The 20,471-nt window shown below is 45.4% G+C and overlaps 1 protein-coding gene across 3 annotated transcripts in view; it reads right to left on the bottom strand.

Moving 5' to 3' along the window:
- FGF1 (fibroblast growth factor 1) overlaps positions 1 to 20,471 on the bottom strand; it is a 99,790-nt gene that overhangs the window by 37,103 nt on the left and 42,216 nt on the right. Inside the window, exon 1 of one of the 3 annotated variants that reach the window (XM_046000766.1) lies at positions 4,147 to 4,169. The exons of the other annotated variants lie outside the window; for them this stretch is intronic. The gene's annotated coding sequence lies outside the window, so the exon portion shown is untranslated. Of the gene's footprint in view, positions 1 to 4,146; positions 4,170 to 20,471 lie in introns of those variants that run through there. 3 annotated transcript variants of the gene reach the window in all.

The raw sequence follows: 20,471 nt of genomic DNA, 5'->3' as shown, positions 1-20,471 counted from the left end.
TTGTCTTGACCTTTGCTCTTCTAGAGCAAGTGTTTTTCCCCCAGATTATTTTTATTGGAAAAAGTGAAGCAAATATAGAGATAATTATTGATTGTCACTCAGCAAGTCTCTGCTCCCTATCACCAACATCCTCCTGGAAGCCTGCTGCAGGATTCCTGGGAACCACAGGAAATAAGGCCACTAAACCACTTGAAATGCTTTTATAAAAATAGACCGGCCTTGACCTTCTTCCTGTGGAAGGGCCTCTTTCCTCTGCACAAACATTGCAAAGAAATGTTATCTGCTCTTAGAAAACCTCCCACATCAATCATCCTCCCAGCAGGATTTATCTGGACTTGGAATCCTGTTCTGAAATGGTCTTCCTACTGCCTGGGCCATCACCTGAGCAAACTGCACATTTACTATTTCTGTGCTGTTGTTTTTATACTGCAGTGACAAGACAGACAGCAATCAAGGCCTGACGGACATGTGGGGACAGGCCAGTGTGCACTGATACACCCGCAGGGGCAGTCTCTTCCTCCCCAGAGCTTCACGCCACTTTCCTTGGGACCCCAGTACAGGTGTGTTCCTCATTTTGATTGCTATCTCCTTATCAAATTCCTTATTTGTGAATTGTATTTAAACTACTGCTGTGTGGCTTTACTTCAGTTTCATCTCCTTGTTTAAAGGAAGCTTTCTCTCTGAAGTATTAATGCAAAGGCATCCCATGAACAGAAGGCAGTCTCGAGGTAAGTACAGTGAAGGGCATCCGTGGTAGGCTTCTGCTTAGACTCTGCTTCCTGCCCTGGCAGCCCTTTTGCTTGCAGAAAGAGGGAAGCAATTGAAAACATAATTGCACCAGCCCAAAGCTGCCTCCGTGAATAAAGTCACAGTAACTGAAGGAAACTTCAAAGGGGCTCCTTTTCTCTCTACAGTTTGATTGAGAGATACCCTTCTACCACTCCGAACTTCTGTATCATCAGGGGTCCCTGCCCTTCCTTTGTGAAGCAAAGGGTTAATAGTTAGGGTCTGTTGCTTTTCAGCAAATAAGCAGAGGATGTCAGTCCCCTTAGGAGCCCTCAAATATAAAAGAGGGATAGAAAAACAAGAAAATACAGATGAATGTCAAGAAGTCTTTAAAGATTGTCCCTGATCCTATCAGCTAAAGATAACTTCTGTTAACATGTCTATTCATAGGGATAGAAGCCTTTTACAAAGGGCCTTATATATAGGAACATCGCAGATTTTCTAAAACAGAAAGGCAGCTTTCTGCTTTCTTAGATTTCTGCATTGTTTGCCTGATTTCTATTTTGTTGCTATCTTTATTTTTCATTTTTCTTATTTTGGCTTACTTTTACTTTACCCTTTTATTTATTTATTTTCTTACTTATTTACTTATTTTAATATCTTTTTAAAGATTTTATTTATTTGTCAGAGAGAGCATGCACAAGCAGCAGGAGGGGCAGGCAAAGGGAGAAGCAGACTCCCCACTGAGCAGGGAGCCTGATGAGGGGCTTGATCCCCGGACTCCTGGGACCATGACCTGAGCCGAAGGCAGATGCTTAACCGACAGCTGCCCAGGTGCCCTTATTTACTTATTTTTATGCAGAATATTGGGTCATCAATATTAGACCTTAATTTCTTTTTAATATGAGCAGCTAAAGATAAAATTTCCCTTTAATAGTTGTTTTAGTTGCCTCCCCAAATTTTCGTATGCTGTATTTTGTATATTGTTCAGCTTAAATTACTCTAAAAATTCTCCTTACCCTATAAATGTTCTTTTGAAGGATTATTTCAAAGTGTGTTGTTTAATTGAAAATATTTGCAGTTTTCTTAGTTAGGTTTTTGATATCTCAGTTAATTATGCTGTGATCAGAGAGTTTACTCCATATGATTTCAATTCCATTCAGTGGATTCAGGCTTGGTCTGAAGAAAGTAGAATCACATGATTCCACTTCGTGATATTATACATATATATCAGTTGTTTTATAATCTGCTTATTTATAAGCAGACTTGACTAAATACATTAGGATTGTTTTCCTCGTTAATAAACATGAATCTTGGGGTGCCTGGGTGGCTCAGTGGGTTAAAGCCTCTGCCTTCGGCTCAGGTCATGATCCCAGGGTCCTGGAATCGAGCCCCGCATCGGGTTCTCTGCTCAGCCGGGAGCCTGCTTCCTCCTCTCTCTCTGCCTGCCTCTCTGCCTACTTGTGATCTCTCTCTGTCAAATAAATAAATAAAATCTTTAAAAATAAATAAATAAACAAACATAAATCTTCGTCTCCATTTGTAATGGCTACAGAGGATTATAGGATTCCGTATTGTGGACATGCAAAACTCTGTGAGCTGATCTTCTGTTGGACACTTGGTTGTGTACTGTTTGTCACTATTATAAACACAACAGCTACAGTCATCCTTGCACCCTGTGCCTTGCACCCTGCCCTCCTCTGGGGAGGATTTATGGATGTGGAATTGCTGGGGGAAGCATGTGCATTTTGTTAAGGTTTTCACTCAAAATATTCAGAAGGTTTCTGCCCATTATGGGTTTAAGTTTCATTTTACTCCTTGCCATACATGTGCTTCCCTTCTGATTTATATGTCTGCCCTTCAAGGTAGAGGAGAAATTAATTTGAAAGTTTCAGACTTGCTGACTTTGGTTTCAGAATCACCACATAAAATGGGAGCCTTGCCCCCCTTGTCTCAAGGTGCTCTGAGGGGGCACAGCACCCTTCTTGGGATTTCACCGTAGGCGTTTCTGGATGTGTGACCCAAGCGGAGGGTTTGCCTTCCAGTGTGAACTCGGGCACTTGCCAGAGTCCACTAGGAGGAGACTCAGGGGGAGCAGAATGCCAGGAGGCAGCGTTGGCTGTGGGCAGCCTTGGAGTTGTCTTTTGACTGATGCTTGGCCTCTTTACTGCTTCGCTTCACCACCCTTGCCTCTCTGCTCTGACAAACCATTCCTGACCTCTGGCCAAAGCTCAGCTCCTCTCTAAATCTGCCGGCATTGATGACTCTATGACCCAGCAATTCCCAGACTTCTGGTAAAACTACCTGCCGGTGCTTTATGTCTGTCTCTTTAATCTATTGTGAATTTGTAAATTTACCATAAATTTTCACAAGGAGGACCTCACCTCCCACTTACGTAATCTGAGGCTCTTGTGCCTGCCGCAGAGCACAACGTAGTGAAGGCCGTCAGTAACATGTGCTGAACTAAGAACCTGCTTCATCTCCCAGGCGGAGGTGAGACTTGACACAGCCAAAAATAAAAACGGCAGACGACTGAGAATTCTCGCTCATGTCGCCTTCCAAATGGGGTCTGTCCTTGTATTTAAAATCAGAGACAGCCAAGATACAAGGTAAGAAATCACTGTGATTCAGACCGACGGGTATTACCTCTGACTTACCCCTTTCTAGCTAGATGCGTGGCTGCTGGCAAGCTGCTCCTGCTGTCTGAATCCGTCCTCACGTGAACGGTACCTGCTCACAGGGTGGCTGTAAGGATGGCGTTTGGTCGGAGCATGTGCATGACTGTCTTTCATATTTTGGGAATTCACAGAAGACCAGCCTCCCTCCTGGGTTTGGACTGTAGAGTCTCCTGCGCCCTCTTCCTTTCGTGCCATGGGCAGGGGTGGGGGAATGCGCCTTAAAGGCTGCTTTGCTTTCTCTAAAGCCTACCCCACTCCACCCTTCCATAGAGGAGAGAAGTGCTTGCTCTCTTCAGAGGACTTTGCTTTCTTCCCCTCTCAACTCCTGAGATCCAGGTAACAAAGCCTCTTCCAGTTTTTAACCAAAACAGGGTAAGCCTCATCAGAAGTCCACAGGTCGATTGCTCGTTGTTTTATAAAGCTGTCTGTGTTGCAGCTTCTGATTTTGATTTGATTTGATTTTCTTAGGCCTTTTCCATTTACTTTAAGATTCTATTTATTTATTTGACAGACAGAGATCACAAGTAAGCAGAGAGACAGGCAGAGTGAAAGGAAGAAGCAGGCTTCCTTGCCAAGCAGAGTGCTTGATGTGGGGCTCGATCCCAGGACCCTGAGATCATGACATGAGCCGAAGGCAGAGGCTTTAACCCACTGAGCCACCCAGGTGCCCCTTCCATTTACTTTAAACAAGTGTTTCAGTACCTGACTCGGGGGACCACAGGAGCACATCTGAGTTTCTTACCTGAGCTGGACCTTACAGCAGCGGACACAGGGCAGAAACTCTGCCTTTGACTCCTGAGCTTTATTCCTCAGAAAGGGTCCTCCCTTCAGGGGAGGGTGGAGGTGGGGGTGGGGGGATCGTGTGAGGGCCTCTCCCCCAGGGGTTTTCATTCACTGGACCTGAGTTGGGGGCTGGAGCTTGCCAGCTCATCTCATTTCCCCACAGGATTCTGATGCAGGCCAGAGTGGACAACCCCTGGCCTGGGAAATCCTTTCTTTTACAGCAAGAGAGAGATAAGGAATCCAGCCTGTAAAGGGAGAGGCCAGTTTGATTATTTTTTCTCCTTTTTAGCAGAGTCACTGAAATGTCTCCAAATCTACTCTCATTGTTTTCTTTAAAAGCAGGGGCCCGAGAGACACTGCCCATTTTGATTTGTTTATTTTTTTTTTCTCTTTCTTTCCATTACTCATATTTCCTTTACTGAATTACTGTTTGTCCTTGCTGGGGGGAAGAAAATAAGACAGAAGGTAAGACAAAATGAGTGAAGGCTCCAGGTCCTTCTGGCCTTGTTCTGCTGTGTGAGGCCTCGGCAGGAGGGCTCCTTGTCTCTGTGGCAGGGACAACAGGCCGCTGGTAGACACACCAATGCCTCTTGACTTGATTTCAATTGTTTCAGAGCTCTAGCTTACTGACCATGGTGGCTTGTGGTGGCAAGGCTCATATTTCTCCGAACCCAACCAGAAACCAGTTCTGAAGAATTAACTGAGGCCTCGTCATAATATACACTCCCATGATAAGAGGAAATCAGGCCGGTGGGGGGGGGGGGGGGTTGGTCATTTAGCTTAGGAATGTAATGAGATTCTGGGGCACCTGGGTGGCTCAGTGGGTTGAGCCTTTGCCTTTGGTTCAGGTCATGATCTCAGGGTCCTGAGATCAAGCCCTGCATCGGGCTCTCTGCTCAGTGGGGAGCCTACTTCTCTCTCTCTCTGCCTGCCTCTCTGCCTACTTGTGATCTCTCTATGTCAAATAAATAAATTTTTAAAAATCTTTTTAAAAAGGAATGTAATGAGGTTCTGTTATGTTTCTGTTTCTCTCTGCCTATTGTTTTAGTTGATCACATTGTTCCTGCCAGTTCAAAGACTGGAGTCCTCATTTATTCATTTGACGAGCTTCCGCTGTGCCAGACATGAGGCATGTAGTGGGGAGCAAGGCAGATGCAGCAAGGACCTTCTGAAGTTCACATTCTAGTGGGGATTACCCACCATAAAAGGGATTCCCAGTGAACTGAGTGTTGCAGTGAAGTCCAGGGTACCATGGGAGTTAGATAATAGGTGACCTACAGAGCCTGAGAGATGGGAAGACTTGCTAGAAGAAGTGGAATTTATATTCCTGGTGAGTAGGGAAAAGAAGGTTATCAGGAAGAGCATGTGCAAAGGTCCTGAGTCCAGGAAGAGCATGTTTCACTTGGGGAGAAAATAGTCTGCTGTGGCTTCTCTAAAGGAGAAAGCAGTACAGGCTGGGATGTGATGTGATCAGATTAGCTTTTTAAAAATGTCACTCTGGCTGCTCAGTAGAGAAGTAGGGGAGGTGAGGCAGAAGAGGGAACAGGGCAGCAGTCCAAGTGAGAGGCAGTGGGACCTCAGATAGGGTGTGAGAGGTGGGCCTAGGCCAAATGTGGTGTCCACTCTTCCCGACTTCCTAGCCAGGATTTCCCGGATCCAGGCACAGTAGCCTTCTCTGAGAGAGCCAGCGGCATTCAGCTAGGGTGTGGTACTGAGAGGTGGGAGAGAAACTTGGATTTTAAATTCCCCACTGCCAACTATACTAGAAAATATGATTTCTGCATTTGACAGTGCTGCTTTGAGAATGCAGGTCTCATTGATCTTCATGAGCAGATTGAGAAATGGGGCACCAGGGTATCTTCACAGACGATGAATAACACTGGAGAGCCAGCATGCCCTTGCTGCCTGGCCTGCCAGTCTGAGCATTAAGGACTCTTGTCCCTGCTCCTGTCTGTCCTGCTGTGACTCACCAAATAATGGGACAGATCCTCTGCCCCTCAGCTGCACGTGTATGACATCAAGAACTGCATTTCCAAGTCATGCTGCTATACTTTATACAAGACAGTGTCATCTCTGAGAGTTTTAAGGGCAGGTCAGACAGCCTGGAGGGGAGGGAGCAGACCAGCCAGCTCTTGAGACACCTAGTCTTATGAGGCCTTGGGGCCCGGTGACACGTCGAAGAGACGGCTGAGGTCATCTCAGCGTGCTTCATTCATTCACTCAGCAAATGGTTGTTAAGAATCTACTGTGTTCCTGGCCCCACTTTCAGATGGTGAATAAGCTGGCAGTGTCCTTACCCCATGGGGCTTACATTCCAGTCATCTCCCAAGGCACAACCAGTGACCCACACTGCCTCCCCGCTCTCTTGGTCTTGGTGTTGAATAAAAAGGCCTATGTTCCCTGGCATTGGACCCTTCAGTCGCCTCCAATAAGAGTGACATTCCATTTTACAAATGTGCCAAGCTTGCTCTCACATCTGGGCCTTTGAACTTGCTTTTCCCTTGGCCTGAGGCTCCCTTTGCCAACATTGCTTCCCACCCAGCACATCCCTACTTCTTCAGACTTCACCTCAAATGGTACTCAAATAAGCCTTCTTTTACCACCAGCCCCAGGACAGGCCTAGCCCTCCTGGGGGTGGGGTGACCCTTATCCCTCTGTTCTTCATTGGTGCTGTTTCCTGGACTCTTTCTCCCCCTTGACTTCATGCCGTTAGGGAGAGCCCTTGTCTATGGCACTCAGCTTTGTAACTGCAGTGCCTCGCACAGTCTTGGTGCATAGTATATGCTTACTAAATGGTTACTGAAAGGAATGAGGGCAGGAGGGGGGATTATGAGCTGTACTGTGCTGTGCAGTGTGTGGATTTTCCTGAAAACTTATGAACCAAAGCCTGAGAAATTGCTAATTGCCAGTTGCCATACTGAACTCCAGGTATATTTATATATAGGATGAATATATTTTTCTAAAGATTTTATTTTTAAGTAATCTCTGCACCCAACATGGGGCTCGAACTCACAACCCTGAGATCAAGAGTCACACACGCTACTGCCAGAGCCAAGTAGGTGGTCCCAAGTATGAATATTTTTAATTGATTACATCCATGTAACATTAATCCTACATATTTTCTAAAACCATTGATCTCTCCCTGTAAAAACTAACAGATCAGAGAGATGAAATAGCCAGGGGAAGGATGAGTTGATCTATTACTATTCATTAATTCATTCAACAAATAGTAAATACTATGATTTATCAGGCACTGAGGACACAGAGGCAACAGAAAAGCCAAATCCCTGCTTTCCTTGTCTAGTTTTATTCCTGCAGGGGGAGATACTGCATTTTTGAAAAGCAAACAGCTGACTAAGACGGTCTGAAACAGTGCCAATTCCTCTCTCTGTCCATTGAAATCAAACACTGTGGCCGAGAGGGTGACCACACACACCAGCAGGGGGAGAGGGCTAGGGAGTCTCAGAGGAGGTCACAGTGAGCTGCGACCTTTGAGAATGAGCAGGAGTTCAGTGGGTGGGGTCAGGGACGTGTGCAGCACCCCCTTTGTCCCAGGGTGTTGCACCAGCTGGGGGACACGGCATGATCCCCAGAAACAAGGAGCTGGCCCTTTTCAGGGAAGAAAAGTCAGGATGTTAAACTTTCTTCCAGTTTTTGGCCCAGAATAGGCACAGGACTTGAAATAATTCACCAATTAGGGGGCCACCAGAGTTCATCTAATCTTTTCAAAGGACAGATGCTTCTCTGAGGGCCAGTGCTCCCTCCTTTCTGAACCTGTCCTGATCCTCACCAAGTTCAAATTCATTGTTTCCTCCTGCAGCGTGTTGGCTGGTGTTGTTTGTGGTAGTCACTACATTCTACCCAGCAAGGAGAGTTACTTATATTCTCTGGTTGGCCTCCCTGGTGACTTCTCACCTCCTTGAGGACAGGAATTGGATCTTACACCCTCCCTTCCCCCTGGACACACTCTTGTCTCACACTTAGTAGATGCTTAGTAGATATTTCCTGACATTTATTAAATCAAATAACTATGATTTGTGGCTAATATTTTTAAAATATGCCTATTTTAAGAAGAGTTTTTGGGCACCTGTGTGGCTCAGTCAGTTGAGTGTCTGCCTTCGGCTCAGGTCATGATCCCAGGGTCCTGGGATGGAGCCCTGCATTGGGCTCCCTGCTTGGCGAAGAAACCTACTTTTCCCTCTCCTTCTGCTGCTCTCCCTGCTTGTGCATGCTCTTTCTCTGTCAAATAAATAAATAAAATCTTAAAAAAAAAAAAAAAAGAGTCTTGATTTGGGCAACAGGAATGGTAATTCAGAGCATAGAACTCTTGAGGGAGTTTTGCACCCAGATGGTTCTAGTCAAGAATGTCAGATGCCTGAGGTTTTCCAGTGAGGATGGTGGGATAAGAAAAACAGGTTGTGGGGGGCCCAGGAAGAAGCAGGGCCGGGAGAACTAAATGCCTAATGTGGCTGTTTTGGTCTCGGTGGTGGTGGTAAAAAGTTACTGAAAATCATCTTGTACGGTCCCTCCAGCGTGGCACCACAGATGTCCATGTTTGCTCTGAGATTTCTGCCGCTGGCTGGTTAGTCTGTTGATTTAGGGGTTGGTTAGGGTTTCTTGTTTCCTTGGTCATTTCTTTCTTCCAGTGGGTTCATTTTCCATATACAGAATGACTTTTCCTGATTAATCTAGATATATGCAGCTCGAATTTATCTTTAATTATCATTTAATTAGTATGTTTAAGGTTGAATTAGTGTTCAAACTGGAATTTATATCACATGGAAATTTGGTATCGCTACTGGAAATATATAACCAGCACCAGCTGCCACAAAAGGTAATTGTAACAGTAAGAATGAGCAAAATATATCATGTTCAGAAATTTAGAAAAATAAGTTTATAACTATAAAGTCTAATTAATTTGTGCTGTCTTATGAAGGGTTTCCTAGATGTTATGTCATGATTTCATGTGGCAGGACTGGAACATACTGTTATTCTCGTTTTCATAGATGAAAAAACTGAGCTCTTGAGCAAGGCAGAAAAGTTCAGCCACTCCCAGAGTTAGGAGGTCTTTCCATCTGAATTATCATTTTAGGTTTTTTGTTTGCAAATGGCTATGTGATGGAGACCCCAGGAATTTCAAGGAGACTAGATGGGTGGGGCCTGAGATGATTCGCTGTTAAAACATAAATTTAGGTACAAACCATTTGCTGGGGCGCCTGGGTGGCTCAGTGGATTAAGCGGCTGCCTTCGGCTCGGGTCATGATCTCAGGGTCCTGGGATCGAGCCCCGCATCGGGCTCTCTGCTACGCGGGGAGCCTGCTTCCTCCTCTCTCTCTGCCTGCCTCTCTGCCTACTTGTGATCTCTGTCTGTCAAATAAATAAATAAAATCTTTAAAAAAAAAAAAAACCATTTGCTTTTGTAAGTAAAGATAAAATCCAATGAAGCATGGAAACACAAAGCGAAAAAGCAATGGGAGAAGGAAGCCCTGCACTGGGGGGAGCGAAGGGATGCACCCACTGTGAGCAGAGGCTAACCCTTTGCTCCCTGGGGCCCCACATGGCACGACTGGCTGCAATGTGGCCTCAGTTCAGGCTGAGGAATGGCTCCCTGAGAACAGGGTTACATGGAGACAGAGGAAAGACAGGGCCCAAGTGCTTTGCTTCTCTCTTGGCTGTAGCTCATTAGCTAAACTCAGATTCATTTTCCTTGTCCCCTTGGACAAGGTTAAAAAATCCTGATGGAGGCCCGAGGGAATCGTCCTGTGGGGCATTTTCCGGGTCAGAAAACTCACATGAAATCTCCTTTGTTTACATCAGCAAATCCAACTGCATGGTGCAAACGCTTGACCGGCCACTGACTCTCAACTCAAACCAGATGTCTGGGCTGCACAGAGGGAAGACGCGGGGCTCCTGAACCGGTAGGACTTTGTCTTGAGGAGTGAGGGGAAAGGACAAGAGGTGGAGGGCACTGGGTGTGCCAGACCTGGCTGTGGGCTGGCTTGGGCCACATGGGGACCCGGACAAGATACTCAGAGAGGACTCGAGAGGCCCAGCTGCACTCCTGCCCGCAAGAGCAGAGTTTCTGTGTCTGTTGAACTCGGGGGTTTTGAACCGCCTTTGGCGGGGATGTCGAAGGAGAGGAGGTCCCCTAAGCTGGAGAAGGGGAAGTGGGATCAGAACCAGGATTCCACTCGGAGCTCAGGGCTAGACACCGCTTTTCTAGTTTCTGTCTACGTAACTTTTTTTAATGTTACACAGATGGTAGATGATGAAATCAATCTCTCCTGATAAATGAATGGTTATCTAGTAAGTGATGAGGCTAGTTGATGAGTTACTCATTATGATGAGTTACTTATTTTAGTAGACATTTTTCAGGTAATGCTTACCAGTTAGAAATGTTAAGTGAGTGATGAACAATCACACCCTCCTCAAAGAACCATGCATTTTCACATATGCTCTATGCAGTCCATCCCAGGGAGCCCCATGCCATCTACACGCTGAACAAACAGGCTTGCATTACATACCACACTCTACTACTCTGCGAACTAAGAGTCGCTTAGTAGATTTGCCAATAGAAGACTCTGATAGGATTTTTCCTTGAGGCAAAAGGTGAAATCAAGGCAATAACAATTATTTCAGATACGAAGAACTTATTTTACAAGACAGTATGACATACATATATGCACATTAGAAAGTGAGAGTACAAATTACACACACACACACACACACACACAGAAACACAAAACACAAATACTCAGAAATGTGACAACGGCCGTCATTGAACGGTAAGGTTACAGGTGACTTGTGTTTTCTTTCTATTTTTCCATATTTCCTTCATTTTTTTCTCACAAATACCATGTATTGTTTGTATAGTTAGAGAAGTTTCTATTTTAAAAAATCCATTAAAAATGCTGTATATACCTCTCACTGTAGTCTAAGGGTTAGTATTTTGACTTACTGCTACAAGTTCCTCCCTCAAGTCTCCCTCCAGGAAAAGAGGCCTTTTCCCCTTCAGATAAAATTAGAAAATTTCTCTCTTTGGAGTAGTGCCTATCCTTAAGATTCAACATGGTACCCATGGGAGAGGTAAGAGGTAAGGGCCTAGGCTTCCAATCCTTCATGACATGCACAGAAAAAAAATGATTTCTCCTGCCATAACCGTTTTCTTCCTCTGACCTTTCTGTTCTTGTGGTTCCTGTCAGCAGACTCTAGTTAGAGTAAAGCAGATCTGCATTTGCCTCCCACTCCACCATCTGCTTACCATGGGACTGTGGCCAAGTCACGGATAATCTTTGTGCCTCCGTCTGTTTGTCTGTAAACTAATAGGCTTATTATGAGGAGTAAATGAAGTAATGCATGTAAGCTCATGTTAGCACAAGCAGTCAGCATTGGCTATTATCATTATTATCTCCTTGGCTTGTCCCTGTCACCTTTCCCAACGATGATATGGAGAACATTTTTCTGATTTAACTGGTTTTTATAAGTTCAAGGCATCCTTTGAGAATGGGACCTTCCAGAAAGGCCCAAGGAGCCCTAAAACAAAAGGGAAAGGCTTAGAATGTCATTCTTCCTTACCTGCAGCACAGGGCTTGTTTCCCCACAAAAGCTTCAAAGTCTGGTTGAACAGCAAACTTCACTCCCTGTGGAAACCCCTGGGAGCCGGGCTGCCTGGCCCCATTGCCTGCTTCCCTCAATAAGCCAGCGCTCTCTTTAAGCTGTTCCTTTTGGTTTCTGTGACTCAGACTATCTTAGGTCATTCTGAGACAGGCTTCTCCTCCCCACCTTCTCTACTTCTACCTGCTGTCTTGGACATTTGTCATCCTTTTGACTGCCCAGTATCTGAAGCCACATCCCCTATTTGAGGGATTACCTACCCCCCAGGGTCTTGGTCTGGCTACACCCTTCCTGTGATATTGGACCACCACCCCTTCCTGGTGATTCTTGGGGCAACCCCAGGCTCTCTAAATTCTCTTTCTGTCGATTAGCAGTAGAAATCAGTTTTGGTTGCTTACAATTTAGAAACCTATCCAGCTCCTACTCTGTCATAAATCCTTCAGCTGTGAGTGCTTCAGACTCCCTGAGCTTCTCATGTCCTATCATTTCTTATACCCTACCAGTTATGACGTCTTGCAATAAGTGTCTGCTCATCTGCCCCAGACTGGTAGCTCCCTGAGGACAAGGACTAAAGCCATCTAGATGACCGCAGTATCTCTCGCATGGAACAGAGTTCCTGGTGCGTAGTAGGCCCTCAGCCTATGCCACAGGAATGAACACGCAAGCAAACCTTACCACACAGGCGGGGACCAGAACAACTACAGTAGTTTCACTTGGAGAATCAGTTAACTTGCCAGCTTTCTGATAACCTGGCACCATTCCCAGTCTGATTCTAGGGGAAGCCAGATTTCCTTTAGGCTTTGGCAAGGAAGAGCTATTCCAGCAGCATCTTGAGTGGGAGGGTGCGATGCTGGCCGAGTCTTGAAGTGGGTGAGTAATCCCCCAGGCAGCAGTTAGCTTTCAACTCTGGCTTAGAACGCGGTCATCTCCTGAAGCTCCCAGCTTAAAATGGAAAGTGGCATTACTCATGGTGAAAAGCAGACAATAAAAAAAACATTTAGGTGGGGCCCGACACAATGGAGTGAGTATTCCCTGATGATGGATGAGAGCATCTCTGCCCTGAGCACCCTTGGCCCCAGCAGACAGCTCAGTCATAGCAGGGCTTTTGAACAACACCTCTAACTTAGCTCATCACTCAGTACCTTGCTCTTCGGGGTACTGGAAGCCATTGTGTTTCTCAGCCTACAGCAGGCTTGCTGGGAGTAAATGCCCCTCAGTCCGTATCAGTGGGTAGTATAAAGCGGTCGTTATGAACATAGGCTTCGGCGTCCAACAGACCTGGGTCTGAATCCCAGCTCATCTATTCTAGCTCTGCGACCCTGAATAAGTTATTTAACTTCTCTGGTCCTCAAGTTCTTCATCTGTAAAGTGGGTTAAGTGGTATCTACCACAGGTCGTGGGAAAAGTAAATCAGATGATCTGTATAAAGCTTTTATCACAACGCCTGGCACATAATCAATGCTCAGTAGATGATGACTGCTAGAACTGACGATGTGCTTTGACCATTTGTCACCCAGAGCCTCCATTACTTCGCCATCCTTTCTGGTTTTGTTTCTCTGTTAGGCTCATTTAGCCCCCAAGCCCTTCTTGCAGGAGTGATCCCATACCTCTGGTGCCCTGTGAGCTCTGGCTACACCCCAGCCTCCCTTCGTGGCCACTACTCTCCATTTCTGTCTTGTTCTCTTACTTTCTCGCTGTCTGCCAGCTTGTGTACCAAGAGCCCACTGCTCAGTGTCTGACCTGTCATTGTGTCTTCCCCAGCACATGGATTCCCCAGAATCCATGCCTTGCACACCATGAGGCAAAAATGCACTCAAATAAATCAACCTGATTATAATGAAACCTCCTGGACAAAATGGGCATGAGGCTATAAACTGAACTGGACTCAGCACCAGTTTCTCGTGCCCCACCGTAACAGACATGCACCCACAGAAAGCAAAGTGGACCACAGTCCAATCTTAGCAACTTGGGCCTTGGGCAGCAGTGGTGATAATTACAAAGGGAGTTTTTGTCTTGGGAAAGAAGGTACCACCAGCTTTTCCAATAATAGGCCTCTTCAGTGAGTTCACACATGAGATTCAGAGTTCAGTTTTTTTTTTTTTTTTAAGATTTTATTTATTAGAAAGATGGAGAGAGAGCACAAGCAGGCAGAGCAGCAGGCAGAGGGAGAGGGAGAAGCAGGCTCCCCACCAAGCAGGGAGCCTGATGCAGGGCTCGATCCCAGGATCCTGGGATCATGACCTGAGCTGAAGGCTGACGCTTAATCCACTGAGCCAGCCAGGTGCCCTGAGATTCAGAGTTTTAAAAAAGGGTATACTCTTGGCCTAAAGCGTGCAGTACTATTTAGAGACAAACAATGGCATATGTGTGTCAAGACTTTTAGCATCATACTAGGTGGTTCTATACCAATGACCTAAAGACTCAGCAGTCATAAGTTCCTCCAGCAGTAAGAAAACCTATCACCTTTGATCACTGATGACTAGATTAACCTCAGGTGATCATCTCAGAACATGTCCTAATCCTCATTTATCCAACACTTTCAATGAGTAGCCTTCTATGTGCTGGTTGTATTTCTGGATATCATGGAAGATGCGGTAAAAGACTAAGAGGCAAGCCTTGCCCTCTAGGAACTTAGAGCCCAGCAGGGCAGGTAAATGCACACAAACAACTCATGGGAGATGGGGGGGAAATGTGACAGATATCACAAACAAGGTGTCAGGGTTTAATGGGAGTCCCCAGGAGGCACAGCTCACTGATGACAGATATGAGGGAGCCGTGGTTATTTGAGATGGCTTATAATATGGGACTAGGGTCTCAAAAGGCCAAGATTGGTTAGAGGATACAGCGTGGAAAGGGACAGAATTAGGAAAATGCATGGTGAGCACCGGGATCAGGATACTCTGAATTAGGTCTGGCTCATATAGAATGGGTTCTCGGGGTGAGGAGTAAGACTGGAAAGATAATCTAGACAGATCTTAAGTCCCACTTCCTGTTCAGCATCTCCACTTGAATGTCCAGTAATTATCCTAAGATGACCCAGACATAACTCTTGATTTCCCCCACCCAGTCCGCCAGCCTCCCTTTCTCAAGTATTTCAGATCTTGGTAAATGTCCGCGATGTTTCAGCTGAAAAACAGAGACGTCCTTTTCTGTCTTTACTTCCCCTAAGCCCATTCCATTCATCAGCAAGTTCTATTATTTCTTGCTCCAGGCTCTATCCTCTGTCTGCCCTCTTCTGGGTTCTCTGTCACTCCCACTGTGTTCCAAGCCACCAATCACACCTGCCTCCTGTTTTAATCCTTGGTCTCCTCCAGCAGCTTGCTTAAGTCAGATGACATGGCCTCGCTTGGGGAAAACCCTCTAGAGGCTTACTGTTGCTCTGTTCATGGGAAGATGGTGCTCCGCAGGCCCGTGATCAACCTCCAGCCTCCCACAGCTTCATCGCTCACCTCTCCTCCCTTGTTCATTGCACTCTACCTACACCACTGGCTTTACTTCCCTTCCTCAGCAAGCATGGACCTGCTGCGGTATGTTTGCATTTGCTGTTCCGTCTCCCTGAGACACTGTTCCCTCAGCCTGAAATGCTTTTCCATCCTCAGACTTTTACATGTCCATTTCTCAGCTTAGATGTCCTCTCTGCACAAGGGCTTTCCCTGACCACCCTAAGACAGCCCCTTCTCAGATTTTCTCTACTCGCTCACTCTTTCCTTCATAGCACTGATCTGAAATGTTCTTCAATATTGATGCCTATTTTTCTGTTCATCACCATGACTAGCACTAACAGGTAAGCTCTGCAGGGGCTTTGTCTTATCCCTGTCCCTTCAGTGCTTCACAGTCCTAGCCCACACAGATACTTTGTAGTTATTCATGAAATGCAGGTGGCCTGGGCCACTCACCCAGAAGTTCTAATTCTAATTCTAATTCTAGTTCTAATTGTCTGGGTTGGGGCCAAGCAAAAGAAGAGTTAATTAATTTGGATCTTCTAGCTGTGTGCATATTTTTCAACCATATTATACCTAGCATGAGCCCCAGGTAGTTCTAAATTTAAGGCAGAGTTGAGAGCCCTGACCTGGAGAATGGAAATCTCTCTAGCATCTTACTATTTGTGTGTGTCGGGGGCGGGGGCACAGGCATCACCCAGGTACTTGTTAGAAATACACACTCTGAGGCACCACCTGAGACTTAGAGAACCAGAAACTGCAGTTCAACAAGATGCCCAAGGTCTCTTGTGTGCCTATTAAATTTAGGAAGAACTGACCTAGCAGAAATGGCAGAATTACTTACTGTAAGTACTTTGAACTTGGCAGGATGAGTTTGCTCTACCTGTAGGACTTTGAGGTAGGCATGACCCTCAGACAGTTGGAAAGGTGGTTCTGAAGCCACAGAAAGAGAATTCAAGAGGGAAGTAGGCCTCTTCCCCAAAATGCGCATTGAGGGTTGCCATCTAGGGGCTTGGTAAGGTCATCAGTGGAGAGAAAAACAAGAGAGAAGAGAAGAAGACAGAGTTGGTGGGCCATAGGAGAGCCCCAGGATGGTGTGAGAGGAGGGGAGCTGAGGTGCAAAAGTGAGAAAAGAGACGGATTAAGAATGTTTCCAAAAGTCCGGGCAGGGGACAAGGTCAAGAAAGGGATTGCCAAATGTATCCGATTTGCAGAAAAGTCTTTTGAGTTCTGTCTCCAGAGATGGGTGGTTAGGGGAGCCAGGAGAAGTGACAAGAGGTTTGCATGGCCTTAAGTAGCTGGGAGTGGTGAACCCACACCACCCTCCCAGGAACGCCTGGGATCCCACCAAAAGAAAATTCTTTTTTCTTTCTTTCTTTTTTTTTTTTTTTAAGATTTTATTTATTTATTTAACAGAGAGATCACAAGTAGGCAGAGAGGCAGGCAGAGAGAGAGAGAGAGAGAGGAGGAAGCAGGCTCCCTGCTGAGCAGAGAGCCCGATGTGGGGCTCGATCCTAGGACCCTGGGATCATGACCTGAGCTGAAGGCAGAGGCTTTAACCCACTGAGCCATCCAGGTGCACCCAAAAGAAAATTCTTGTCTTGAGGGAGTAAGAAGGGAGTAAGGTCTCTCTTTTCTCAAATGAGAGATCTGAGAATGATTGTCAAGAAGAAGAAAGCTGCAGGAAAAGGGACTGAACAGATTGAAGATCCAAAGAGAATTAAATTGATAAGACCGGGTCCTAAAGTGGGTAGGAGAGAATCAGATGAAGAATGGAGATTAGACTCAGGCATTTGTTAATGCTGAGACTGACCTAGACAGGGACAAAGGAAAAATAACAGGCTGCCTCTGGGGAAGGAAACAGTAAGCAGGGGAACCAGGGACAGCTTTCTTTTTTATTTAAGAAAAACAAAAAATAATAAGAAGAAACACCTGTGTACACTCTGCCCAGATTTAACAAATGTTAACATTTTCTCAAATTTACTTCAGATCTTTTTAATATGTAAAATAAAACATCGGAGAGTTGAGGTTCCCCATTTTTCTTTTGCATAATATTTCTCTATTCCTCTGATGCAACTACTATTAGGAATTTAGGGGGCTGTGTAATGCACATAAACTCTCCAGATCTGCAGATGGCTTTTATTCACTCACCTTATATCTGACATCTCCACGTGTATACACCCATACAGATACATCAGCAAATATTATGTAAGTAAACTCTGTAAGTAAGCTCCGATCTTAAAAATAACCTACACCGTGTTTACATATATTCTGTAGGGACAGACATGTGTGTGAGTTTTTCCCTCTCATTGAAACCATTGCTCTGAACAACCGTGTACATGGAGAGATGTATTTTTTACTGTCTACTCTTTTGAACTTTCTTTTTTTTTCTCCTGATTTTATTTATTTATTGGAGAGAGAGAGCGAGCATGAGTTGGGGGGAGGGGCAGAGGGACAAGCAGACTCCCCACCGAGCAGGGAGCCTGACATGGATCTTGATCCCAGGATCCTGGGATGATGACCTTAGCTGAAGGCAGATGCCTAACTAACTGAGCCGCCCAGGTGCCCCTCTTTTGAACTTTCTGAATTTTTTTACCATTTATATTTTTAACAGGTGTTTTTAAAAAAAAATTTATTTAAATTCAATTTAATTAATGTACAGTGTATTATTAGTTTCAGAAGTAGAATTTAGCGATTTATCAGTTGCATAGAACACCCACTGCTCATTCCATCAAGTGCCCTCCTTAATGGCCATCATCCAATGACATCATCCCCCTACCTCCCTCCCCTCCAGCAACCCTTAGTTTGTTTCCTATAATTAAGAGTCTCTGTGGTTCGTCTCTGTCTGTTTTCATCTTATTTTTTCCCTTCCCCTATGTTCATCTGCTTTGTTTCTTAAATTCCACATATGAATAGAATCATATGATACTTGTCTTTCTCTGACTTACTTTGCTTAGCGTAATGCCCTCTAATTCTATTCACGTCATTGTAAATGGCAAGATTTCATTATTTTTGATGACTGAGTACTATTCCATTTTATGTGTGTGTGTGTGTGTGTGTGTGTGTGTGTGTGTGTATATATATATATATATATACTACATCATCTTTATCCATTCATCTGTCAGTGGACATCTGGAGTCTTTCCATAGTTTGGCTATTGTGGACATTGCTGCTCTAAACATTGGGTGCAGGTGCTATATTTTAGCAGATGTTTTAAATAAGAAAAATTAATTTTCCCTGAAAACCTGCTGATTAGTGTTTCTCAACATACGATCCAAGGAACACCAACATTAGAATGACATGGGACATCTGATAAATGCAGATTCTGGGCCTTGCTTCAGACCTTCTGAGTCTACACTATAATAACCCTCTCCAGGTGATGCTTAGGCATCCTCCAGTTTGGGAAGTACCCAAGAGAGATGGTTCTTCTGAGAGGGAGTGGGGATGGAGGGGGGTGTTCAGGGGAGAGATGGAGAGTAGCATTGATTGACAGCTCCCCTGTACCAGGCACTGTGCTAGGACATGAGATCTGGAGTAGAAGGGAGGGGGAAATCTATGGAGATTTGTCAAGAAAACATGCAGGAAGTTCAAAAGTCCAGGACAGGTGACCATGGCAGTTAAAAATAACTCTGAAGGGGCACCTGAGTGGCTCAGTGGGTTAAGCCTCTGCCTTCAGCTCAGGTCATGATCCCAGGGTCCTGGGATTGAGCCCCACATCAGGCTCTCTGATCAGCCAGGAGCCTGCCCCCCCCCCCACCTCTCTGCCTGCCTCTCTGCCTACTTGTGATCTCTCTCTCTCTCTCTCTCTCTGTGTCAAATAAATAAATAAATAAATCTTAAAAAAAAAAAAAAACCAACTCTGAGGAGGCTACCACGTAGTGTCTGTGTGTCCTTGGAAAGTCACACAACCTCTCTGAGCATCATCTACAACATATAATAGTACCTAACTGAAAAGAACGTTGTGAAGATCAAATGACCTAAGGATATAACCTGCTTAACCCAGAACTTGACACTTCTTAGATGGCCACGTAATTCACATAGTGGTGGTGAGTATTAATCCTTATCCTCCCTTCGTAACCCATAGATACACATGTAATTTGGGTCATAGCCCAGTGTTGAAACTACAACTGAGTTTTATAGTAACCAGATGTTGCTTTCATATCACATGGATGGAGATCTTCAGTATGTAACCCTCAGCCGCTCCGTTATTTTCATGGGAAAGTGTGGTTAACACAGAAAGTCAGCTGTAATATGCAGGTTCTAGAGATGCATTATAGTGGATAATGGGGAGTGCCTGAATTGTTGGAGGTGGGGGGCTGAGTGGGTGAACATTTTAAACTTTACATGTAAATGTGTATGTATAGCTTAACACACCCACGTTTCCTCATAGCATGCACATGGCCTGAATTATCCCTGTGGAGGAGCTGAGTGTGTGTTAACAAAGGGGCGTTGATAACACAGCAGTATCCACACCCCTTCCCCGTGAGCACCTCCTGGCAGGGCCAGTGGTAAGAGGCGAGGGGGCAGGAGGCAGAGGGGAAAGGGTTGCAGGGGTGGGGTTGGGGGCCCCATCCACAGACAAGGAACAGGTAAAATTGACCCAGGCATGTCCACCAGCTTGCTTCCCTGCATCTCGAGCCGTCTTTCTCCTGTGACTTGCATCAGCTGCCAGGAGCCCACACAGTTGTGGGCAGAGGTCAAGACCCCTGGCTTACAGTTCACATATAGAGGTCTGAGTCCCAGCTCTGCCTCTCTTAACTTTTTTTTTCTTTTTTTAACTAATAGTTTATGTTTTAAAAGCAGTTTTTAAGTTCATGGCAAAATTCAGAGGGTTCCTATCTGCCCCCCACCATGCACTGTCTCCCCTATTAGCAATAGCCCCGCAAGAGCTGTGCATTTGTCACAGTGATAAGCCCACACTGACACATATTAATCTTCCGAAGTCTGTGGTTTAAATCGGGCTCACTCGGTGCTGGGCATTCAAAGGGTTTGGACAGATACATAAGAACATATCTGCAAATTGTAGTATCATACAGAGTAGTTTCACCCCCTAAAAAGCCTCTGTGCTGTTCCTGTTCATTTCCCTCCCAGCAGCCCTCCCGGCAGCAACCACGGATCTTTCTACTGCTTCCTTAGCTTCCTTAGTTTTCCCTTTTCCAGAATGTCATACAGTTGGAATCACACACTGTGCAGCCTTTTCAGATCGGCTTCTTCCGTTCAATAACATGGA

This window comes from Meles meles, chromosome 3, assembly GCF_922984935.1.
Source record: "Meles meles chromosome 3, mMelMel3.1 paternal haplotype, whole genome shotgun sequence".
Classification (NCBI taxonomy): Eukaryota; Metazoa; Chordata; class Mammalia; order Carnivora; family Mustelidae; genus Meles; species Meles meles.
The sequence above is the reverse complement of the archived record's forward strand: the minus strand, read 5'-3'. Positions and strand labels throughout refer to the sequence as shown.